Source organism: Tiliqua scincoides, chromosome 2 (assembly GCF_035046505.1).
Source record: "Tiliqua scincoides isolate rTilSci1 chromosome 2, rTilSci1.hap2, whole genome shotgun sequence".
NCBI lineage: Eukaryota > Metazoa > Chordata > Lepidosauria > Squamata > Scincidae > Tiliqua > Tiliqua scincoides.
In genome coordinates, this window is record NC_089822.1 from 215,529,447 (window position 1) to 215,539,114 (window position 9,668).

Below are 9,668 nucleotides of genomic sequence, written 5' to 3' on the forward strand. Positions count from 1 at the left end.
AAGCCTGCTCTATTTACAAAGTTGTCAAAAGAATAGAAACAAACTTCTGAAGCGTTTGAAACAAATTGTGTCATATTAACCCAGGTTAAAAACAGTTCTATTCAATTGTTCATTCAATTTTTCCTCCCTTTACTATGTATAAATTATCATTTAAAAACCGTTTTGTATAGTCAGTCCAGTCACACCTGCCTAATTACCTTTCAGCTGTGCTAGTCTTCCATTGTACATGCATTGTTATCAGTATTGGTCTTTAGCTATAACTAAATCACAACACCTAAACATTTTAATGGCATTCCCACAATGTTTCTCATGAATTCAGACACACTTTTTTTCCAGTTACCCAACAATGGAAAAGGTAATGACTTAACATAAGTCCTGCTTTAATTAAATACTGAACTCTCAAGACAATATAAGATAGTATTATTTGTTCCGGTTAATTCACAGCATTAGACCACAGGATAGATCTTACAACCTGAGAAGTTATACAAGAGTAACTAGCCAGCTCCTTACCTACCTGTTAAAGAGGAGGGCCAAGAAATATAACTATTGCATAAGAAACAAAGATGTAAAGCAAATTAAAGATGAATGCTTCAACACAGCATTAGGCACATTCAGCACTGAACTATCCACAGTGGCCCCATTTCCTAGAGGGCTTCCTGCCCTGGGAAGCACGCAATTCCTCATGAAACTAGGTATTCCATACACAGAAGCTGGCTTCCACAACAGGGTTTCTAACAAGTGTATTTTTCAGCTCTATTAGAAGATGCCAGACACTGAGACTAGAACCTTCTGCATGCAAACACAGGCTCTACTGGTAAGTTATAGCCTTCCCCTGCATCTGCTTCCACACAGCTATGGAATTACCCAGACCAGACATGCTGGATTTGCAGATATCAACAACTGTGATCGTTATACAAAATTACTGGAGTGACTCAGTGCCCAATCCTATCCTACTTTCTAGCACCAGTGCAAGGACAATGCAGCCTCAAGTTAATGGAACAAACATTTCCTTACCCTGAGGAGGCCTCCCCACCACAGGAAGCAGTGCATTCCCCATTGGCACTGCTGCACCGGTACTAGAAAACCGGATAGGATTGGGCCCTCAGTTGACAACTTTTTAAAATTTCACTATTTCATTTGAAAACATTCAGACATCTCCTTAAACGTACCATTACAATAAGCAGTATGTAGGAATGCTCAACTTCTGGCTAACCAAATTTGTTATTTGAATGAAAAGGTCATTCAAAAAGATCCACGCAAAAGATCAAATATGAATCTGAGTTGGGGAAAACAGGTTGTTTCTGGTAAAGCAAATCCTAAATCACACATTAAAGATTAGCTCTGCAGAAAGTACACAAGAGTTCTTACAAATCATTTTATATTTCATCACTACCAGAGCTGTTTTAATTTATCCTATAGATCATAAAGTCATAAAAGCTTAAAAGTCATTAGCTTTCAAGATGCCATATAAATGGCACTATAATAAACTCTCGACATAAATTGGACTACAGATCAAGAATCCTATGTGGTTGGATCTCTCGTTTGGTAAAGCTTTGTCTATTTTTTTTTAATACTTTAATAACCACTACCTTGCTTAACACTTCTGGAAACATGCAAGCTTAGTGCATCAATTATTTTAACATTCATGAAATATCTAATGTGGAAATTACTAAACAAACTGAACTTCCTTCCTCCTAAGGATAAAAAAAAGTAACAGAGTTCTCACACGTGCTCTTATTCAGATTTTTATCAGGCTTAAATCTGTATAGCTTTGGAGATGGAACTGGATCAAGCATAGCCTTTTCTAGATCTAGTATTGGAAGTGTTCCCCCCTCTAAAACTCCTATTGAACATATTAAAAGTTTAAGGTATTCATTTCAACAAAACAGATTTGCATACTTGCACACACTGCAATATTACCAATATACCATTTCTGCCATGGTGAAGAAACATAGAATGCATCCAAGTTATTCAAAGATACCTGAACTATTAGTAGTTCTTCTATATTGCTTGTCAAAAGAGATCTGATTTAACATCAATCACAGTGCAATCACTGAACTGATTTAATGCCTAATTAGGAGCCACATCAATGAAATGGATCTAGGTTTGCAACACCAATTGTAGCAGCAAGATACCATAATCCCTGCATATATATTTAATTAGTACCGAGAGACTTTATATTCTGTACAATCATTTTGTTTCCTGAAAACAATCAACTTGTGAGTTTGTGTCCTGCCCTTCTCCAGAATCATTCTCTCATTATTCCATGCCATGATCACAGCTTCACACACACACCATACACTTTAAGAAGTTTAGTAACTTTTAACCCATTTTTGCCCAGCCCACAGTTTTGATCCCTATTGTGTAAATGCAATATTGGGCAGAAATGGCTTAAAATCTTGACAGGTAAGGGTCAACAAAAACAACATTTTAAACACAAATTGTTTCCAAAGACTTCCCTTTATTGTCTTCAGTGCCAAGTATGGCGACTACATCCAAGGCCAAAGCTGCTCCTTCCTCAGCTGTGAGGGGGGAAAAAAGATATCACAGCATGTCAGTCTTCAAATCATATTTTCACATTTTAACAAACATTTTCTCAACAAGGGCATATGCATTTCTTTGCACCCTCTCTGTACTAGAAATTAAACCTGAATAACCTGATTAATGAAATACTCTCACAGTGCATAATTCAGAAATGCAGCTTCCTAGAGGCTGTCATGGGAAAGAGAGGTAAAACTACTGTTTAAAAACAAACAAGCAGAAGCAAAGAATATGAATCCTAGTTTTAGAAGTATGAAGCCTTGGAGCACATACGCAATCTCTCAAAAGTCAGAGTTTGGAGATTTCAGCTGTGTCAGAGGAAACTGGGCAGCAGCAAAAAGCTTCATTTTAATCTAGAGTGGAGATGAGAGAAGTAAGGTAGGAGGAATGAAAAGGAGACTTAAGCCCATCCTAAGCCTCCCCATATCCAACAAGCCAGGACTTGACTAGGGTGCTAAAACAGACTCTGCTTAGGGCCTGCTCCAAGGGCGAGCACTCCCTCCCACCCCATCTTCCACAGGGAGATTATAGCACTTTTCAAGCTGAGTGGCCTTCCAGGCATGTGGGTGAGACTGGGGCAAACCCAGCCCGCTCTGATGGCCACTAAAGAGCCCTTTGCAACCCAGGCTAACTGGGGGGAGACTAGTCCCGCTGCATTCCAAATGCTGGTTCCAAATTCCACAAGCAGGGCTGCAGCCTATCCATACTTTCCTGGCAGTAAGCCCCATTGACTATAATGGAACTTACTTCTAAGTAGTCATACAGACGCGTGGGCTCTGAGGCTGCAGTTCTAGTCACACTTTCCTGGGAGTAAGCCCCGTTGACTCTCATGGGACTTACTTCTGAGTAGACATGCATAGACGGGGCTCTGAGGCGGCAGTCCCATCCACTTCCCTGGCAGGAAGCGCCACTATCACAGGCCCTACTTCCGAGTAGGCAGGCACAGGAATGCGCTGGGTCCGCGAGCCAGACAAGAAAGAGCGCGCGGGAAGGAGGCGAGGCGGTGCCTCGTGGTGAGGGAGCCGCCTGCCAAGAAGCAGCAGCCCAGCCCCCGCCCGGCCCTCCCTTCCCCTCCCCCGCAGCCACTGGGTGCCCGGGACCTTCCTCCTCCCGCCCCCGCCGGGCTCCGGGGCCCAACGCCCCAGGCTCAAGCGGGGGAGGCGAGCGCGAGAGGACGCAGCGCCGGTGGGGGCAGCAGGAGGCGGGAAAGGAAGAAAGGGGGGCCTGAGGGGGCGGGGCCTGCCCGTCTGCTCGGGAGTCCCGCCGCAGCATCACCCCGCGCCCCACCCCCTCAGCCCAGCACGGACTTGCTACGGGAAATGACGTTCCGCGTCACGGGCAGCGCCCCCCGCCAATGGGGACGGAGAGCCGCGGCCGAGCGGCCAATCGGCGGCGGCCGTGGAGTCGGCGCTTCGCGGAGCCTGGTGCTTGCCGGGGGAGGGGGTGCGAAGGGAAGGAGAGGTCAGGGTCGGAGCCGGAGCGGAGCGGGCTGGAGCGTCCCTCGCGCCTCCCTCAGGCAGCGCTTCCCTGTCCCGCGTGGGGGGGGAGCGGGACGGGCGGGCGCTCAGCGCAAGGACCGCCTCCCGCCGCTCTACTCACGGTATCCTCGCGCTTCCCGAGCCTTCCCTGCAGTGCTGACACGGCCACAGCCTCGCCAGGACCCGGATGAAGTCGCCGTTGGCGGCGATGCCGCTGGCTCCTGCAGCAGCGCTACCGCCTTTCGCCGCAGTGGGTCACGGGAAAGCGGTGCTGATGACGTCGCCGCTCCCTCCCTCGGAAAAGAGGGTAGGAAAGCCCCGCCCTCAAGCCCGAATGGCGGGTAGAAGGGGTGGGGCAGCGGGACCCGTCCATCACCCCGCCTTCCTGCGCTCATTGGAGCAGCTTGCCGGTGGCCCTGCCGCATGGGTTCTGATTGGAGGAGCGCTGAGCGACCGAACGCGCCCCAGGCACCGTCTGGTTTCCTACCTGGAGAAGAAGAGGGACTGTCGAGGATGCGGCAGGCCTGGGGCGGAGTTTTTCTCAAGCCTCCCTGGACAAGCAGAGGCCTGTTCCCCTGAAGCCGTCCGCACTTGCCTGGGAGCAAGCCCCACTGACTAGACTGGGCCTTACTTCTGAGTAGACCTGTAGGAGCGGGCTCTGAGGGTGCAGTCCTCGCCACACTTGCCTGGGAGTGAGCCCCACTGACTCTCATGGGGCTTACTTCTGAGTAAACATGCATGGGATTGGGATCCAAGGCTGCAGTCCTATATACTCTTACCTGGGAGTAAGCCCCATTGACTCTCATGGGACTTACTTCTGAGTAGACATGCCTAGGATTGAGATCCAAGGCTGCAATCCTATATACACTTTCCTGGGAGTAAGCCCCATTGAATCTAATGGGACTTCTTACTGCATAGACATGCATAGGCTTGGGGGTCTTCGCTCTTCTGGACCTTTTGTCCTCAAAGATGTAGAGCGTCATCAAAGGTTTAAAATAAGACACCTAAAATAGTGAAATTACTAGGAGTGGAGATGTGACACTAGAGCAGGGGTGTCTAGTGGAAGTTTTTGGAAGGAGGGCCACATCATCTATCTGACACTGTCAGAGGCCAGGGAAAAAAAGAATTGATTTACATTTAAAATTTGAATAAATTTACATAAGTTTACATAAATGAATATATTAAAGATGAACTTATATGAATGAATGAAGGTCTTACACTAGCTTAAGACCTATAAATGGCCTTTCGCAAAGGAAGGCTTGCTTTTCCTTTGCTGCCCCTACTGCATCACAGACATGAAACAACAAGCAGTGGAAGGAGCTCTCATCTCACAGCTCACGTACGAACATAAGAACAGCCCCACTGGATCAGGCCATAGGCCCATCTAGTCCAGCTTCCTGTATCTCACAGCGGCCCACCAAATGCCCCAGGGAGCACACCAGATAACAAGAGACCTCATCCTGGTGCCTTCCCTTGCATCTGGCATTCTGACATAACCTATTTCTAAAATCAGGAGGTTGCGCATACACATCATGGCTTGTAACCCATAATGGATTTTTCCTCCAGAAACTTGTCCAATCCCCTTTTAAAGGCATCCAGGCTAGACGCCATCACCACATCCTGTGGCAAGGAGTTCCACAGACCAATCACATGCTGAGTAAAGAAATATTTTCTTTTGTCTGTTCTAACTCTCCCAACACTCAATTTTAGTGGATGTCCCCTGGTTCTGGTGTTATGTGAGAGTGTAAAGAGCATCTCCCTATCCACTTTGTCTATCCCCTGCATAATTTTGTATGTCTCAATCATGTCCCCCCTCAGGTGTCTCTTTTCTAGGCTGAAGAGGCCCAAACGCTGTAGCCTTTCCTCATAAAGAAGGTGCCCTAGCCCCGTAATCATCTTAGTCGCTCTCTTTTGCACCTTTTCCATTTCCACTATGTCTTTTTTGTGATGTGGCGACCAGAACTGGACACAATACTCTAGGTGTGGCCTTACCATCGATTTGTACAACGGCATCATAATACTAGCCATTTTGTTCTCAATACCTTTCCTAATGATCCCAAGCATAGAATAGGCCTTCTTCACTGCCGCCGCACATTGGGTCAACACTTTCATCGACCTGTCCACCACCACCCCAAGATCTCTCTCCTGATCTGTCACAGACAGCTCAGAACCCATCAGCCTATATCTAAAGTTTTGATTTTTTGCCCCAATGTGCATGACTTTACACTTACTGACATTGAAGTGCATCTGCCATTTTGCTGCCCATTCTGCCAGTCTGGAGAGATCCTTCTGGAGCTCCTCACAATCACTTCTGGTCCTCACCACTCGGAAAAGTTTGGTGTCGTCCGCAAACTTTGCCAACTCACTGCTCAACCCTGTCTCCAGGTCATTTATGAAGAGGTTGAAAAGCACCGGTTCCAGGACAGATACTTGGGGCACACCGCTTTCCACTTCTCTCCATTGTGAAAATTGCCCATTGACACCCACTCTCTGTTTCCTGGCCTTCAACCAGTTCTCAATCCATGAGAGAGGTCCACGTGAGAGGTCAAACAGTCACTTTCATGCTGAGAGCAGTTGCGTAGGGCCAGTGTGGGCTCCAACATAACTCTGGAGGGCCAGAGGCCCATTGGAGACTGGGGGCTCCCTGAGGGCTGCATTGAGAGACCTCGAGGGCCGCAAGTGGCCCCAGGGCCGGGGTTTGGGCACCCCTGCACTAGAGCAAGGCAGACTTAGACCCAAGCTTCCCACAGCTAAGAGTCCACTTGGGCGATGCCACTGGGTAGTCCAATTCAATACCCTGGCTGAAAAGCCCACTCCAGTCACAGCACAGAGCACTCCAGTCTCAGAGCACAGACTGAGAGCACAGTCTCATCTCAGCTTCCAGTAATTTCATTCCTTTAGGTGACTTATTTCAGTTCTTTGATATTTCCCTTCAAAGACAAAAGGCCAGGAAGAGCTAAATGTTTTGAATGTGGTCCAAAATGCTATAGGAACTCTTCCTGGCAACTCAGAACCCCAAAGTCTCAGTTCCTGTATTCACGGGGTTCACGTCTGAATTTCCACAAAGTTTAGTTTGAAGAGCTAACAGACCCTGGACAAAGCAAGGCGAGACAGCACTGTGATAAGGATTCAGTGATCCACGTCAGCCTGTGTCTTGCTTTCCAGAAGAAGCCTTTATCTATTAGAGCAGGGGTGCTCAAACTTTCAACTTTAGGGATGCTGGACCTTTAACAAGTGTATAGAAGAGAGAATTTCAGCAGGTGCAGCTTGTCATCCCACAGATGACAAGCTGCCCCTGCTGAAATTCTCTCTTCTATACACTTGTTAAAGGTCCAGCATCCCTAAAGTTGAAAGTTTGAGCACCCCTGTATTAGAGCAGTGCTTCTCAAACTGGTGGGTTGAAACCTACCAGCCTGGGAAGCACTTCCCTGACCCTTTAAGGGGTGGGGAAGGGGGGAAGGCAGGGCTCCCTGCATCCCAAAACAATGAAAAACACAATCGCATCGCGATTTTTTTTATTGCTTTGAGGTGCAGGGAGCCCTGCAGAGGCTGGCACAGGAAGGAGTAAGTTGCAAAAAGCCCCTTGGTCCCTGGCAGCAGCACAATCCTGCTTTCCCCCGCCCCGCAAAGACTTACAAGGGTCTAGAGCAGGGGTGCTCAAACCCCACCCAGGGGCTACTTGTGGCCCTCGGGGACTCACAAACAGGCCTGTAGGGAACCCCTAGTCTCCAATGAGCCTCTGGCCCTCCAGAGGCTTGCTGGAGCCCATGCTGGTCCTAAGCAGCTGCTCTCAGTGTGAAGGCAACTGTTTGATCTCTCATGTGAGCTGTGAGACGAGGGCTCCCTCCACTGCTTACTGTTTCATGTCTGTGATGCAGCAGTGAAGGAAAGCCCAGCCTTACTTTTTGCAAGGACTTTTATAGGCCTTGAGCTTTTGCAAGCCCTTCATTCATTCATATAAGTTCCATATATAATATATTCATTTATGTAAATTTATTTAAGTTTGAAATGTAAATTAATTTGGCCCCCACACAGTGTCAGAAAGATGACATGGCCCTCCTGCCAAAAAGCTTGGACACCTCTGAAGTAAGCAGTTGAGCAGTATTCTGTATTGGCTAACCCAGTGCTTCTCAAACCAAGTCAGAACACAAATTCTGGTGGGTCCCACAGAGCCTCCAATGAAAACATGGGCGATGGAAAGATCAGATAACATTGCTGCAAGCCCAGAGGCTATTCAGATATCAGATAGCTACTAACTGCCCTGCAAAGAATTGAGCTGCAGTTTACAAGCTTGTGTAAATATGGGAAGATAAATGTTTGGGCTTCTTTTTTCTGGTATAGTTTTTCCAAGTCCATCAATGACAGGTAGTGGGGGCAGGTGAAGGCCGGGCCACATCACTAAGCCCCTCAAACCTTGCGGTTGTTCATCAGGGCTTCTGCATTACAAGAAATGGATCAAGTTTTTTGCAAAAAAAATCAATAAAATATTACTTGTAAATAAATAAAAATATTTATTTCTAGATCAGCTTTGTTTTTAAGTCTCATAAAGCTAGATGGCCCTTGATAGAGTCATTTTAACAAATGGATCCTGGTGCTAAAATATTTGGGAACCACTGAGCTAACCTAAGATAAGGGTATGTCTGCCTAAACACCCCATCTCATGAGCTCCAAATATCTACAATATTTAATATAAACTCTTGTTTTGTCCTTCTTGTGCCTTTTTGACCCACACAATCATTTCATAATGGTTCTTTGAAGAAAAATGTGGTCTGTGTTTTAGCCATACAGTGCAGTGGCTGGACACAATCTATGCTGTGCTTCTGCAGAAACTAGAGTAAGTGTTGCAACCTGGTACAAATTGTGTCCGCACTGGAGTGGGTTGAAAGCTGCTCCTCTGCACAGATTAGACACTATCAGTTCTATTTTCTTTCACAAGGGGGAGCATGAGTCCCACATTGCAGAATAGCTGTGAGTGTTTATGAACGTTGGGCCAGTGGGTCAGATATGAGGAGCTTCCATAGCTGTGGTTCTGAGACATACATATTATCAGCAGCCCCAGACCATGGACTTGTATATGGAATACACAAACAGCTGCAAGCAAAAATACTCCCATTTATAACCAATGATGGATGTAATCTGTTTTTGTATGAGTCACAGGAAATAAGGATGAATTCCAATATGTGTTTATGCCCTTGAAATGGTTTTTTTTAAAAAGACACCCAGAGAAGGAATTCTGCTTAGTGCTTGGCTTTGCCATCTAACTTTACATAGTGGGTTTTTCTGGAAAGACAATTTGACTCTTTAGCGGGCATGCCACATTTTTGCTATGAGATTTTGTCTCTTGCAACGAACTGGTATAGCAGAGAAATGGTTTCCTGTTTTGATATATCACATTGGAGTAGAAATCATAAATGTGTTATAAAATTTTGTAGGTAAAGGGTATCTTTTTTGAAACTGAAGATTTCTGACTGCTTTATTTAGGCATGTCAATTTGATGGATGGAAGCTGACTCAACAAGGAGTGATGATTAGTCACTATCCTATAATGGGACTTCTATTTCTGTTGCATAAGCTATTGTTCTAGATGTTATGGAATCAAAAAGTAATCTTATATATCTGAATGCTTTGCTTAAATATATAGTTTTTACTG

At 46.2% G+C, this 9,668-nt stretch overlaps 1 long non-coding RNA gene across 1 annotated transcript; it reads right to left on the reverse strand.

Moving 5' to 3' along the window:
• Window positions 1–2,441: 2,441 nt before the first annotated feature.
• LOC136641935 (uncharacterized) lies at window positions 2,442–3,572 on the reverse strand. Its single transcript, XR_010793929.1, has 2 exons — window positions 3,289–3,572; window positions 2,442–2,522 (listed from the first exon to the last, which is right to left on the reverse strand). It is a non-coding gene; the product is annotated as an uncharacterized lncRNA (long non-coding RNA).
• Window positions 3,573–9,668: the final 6,096 nt, after the last annotated feature.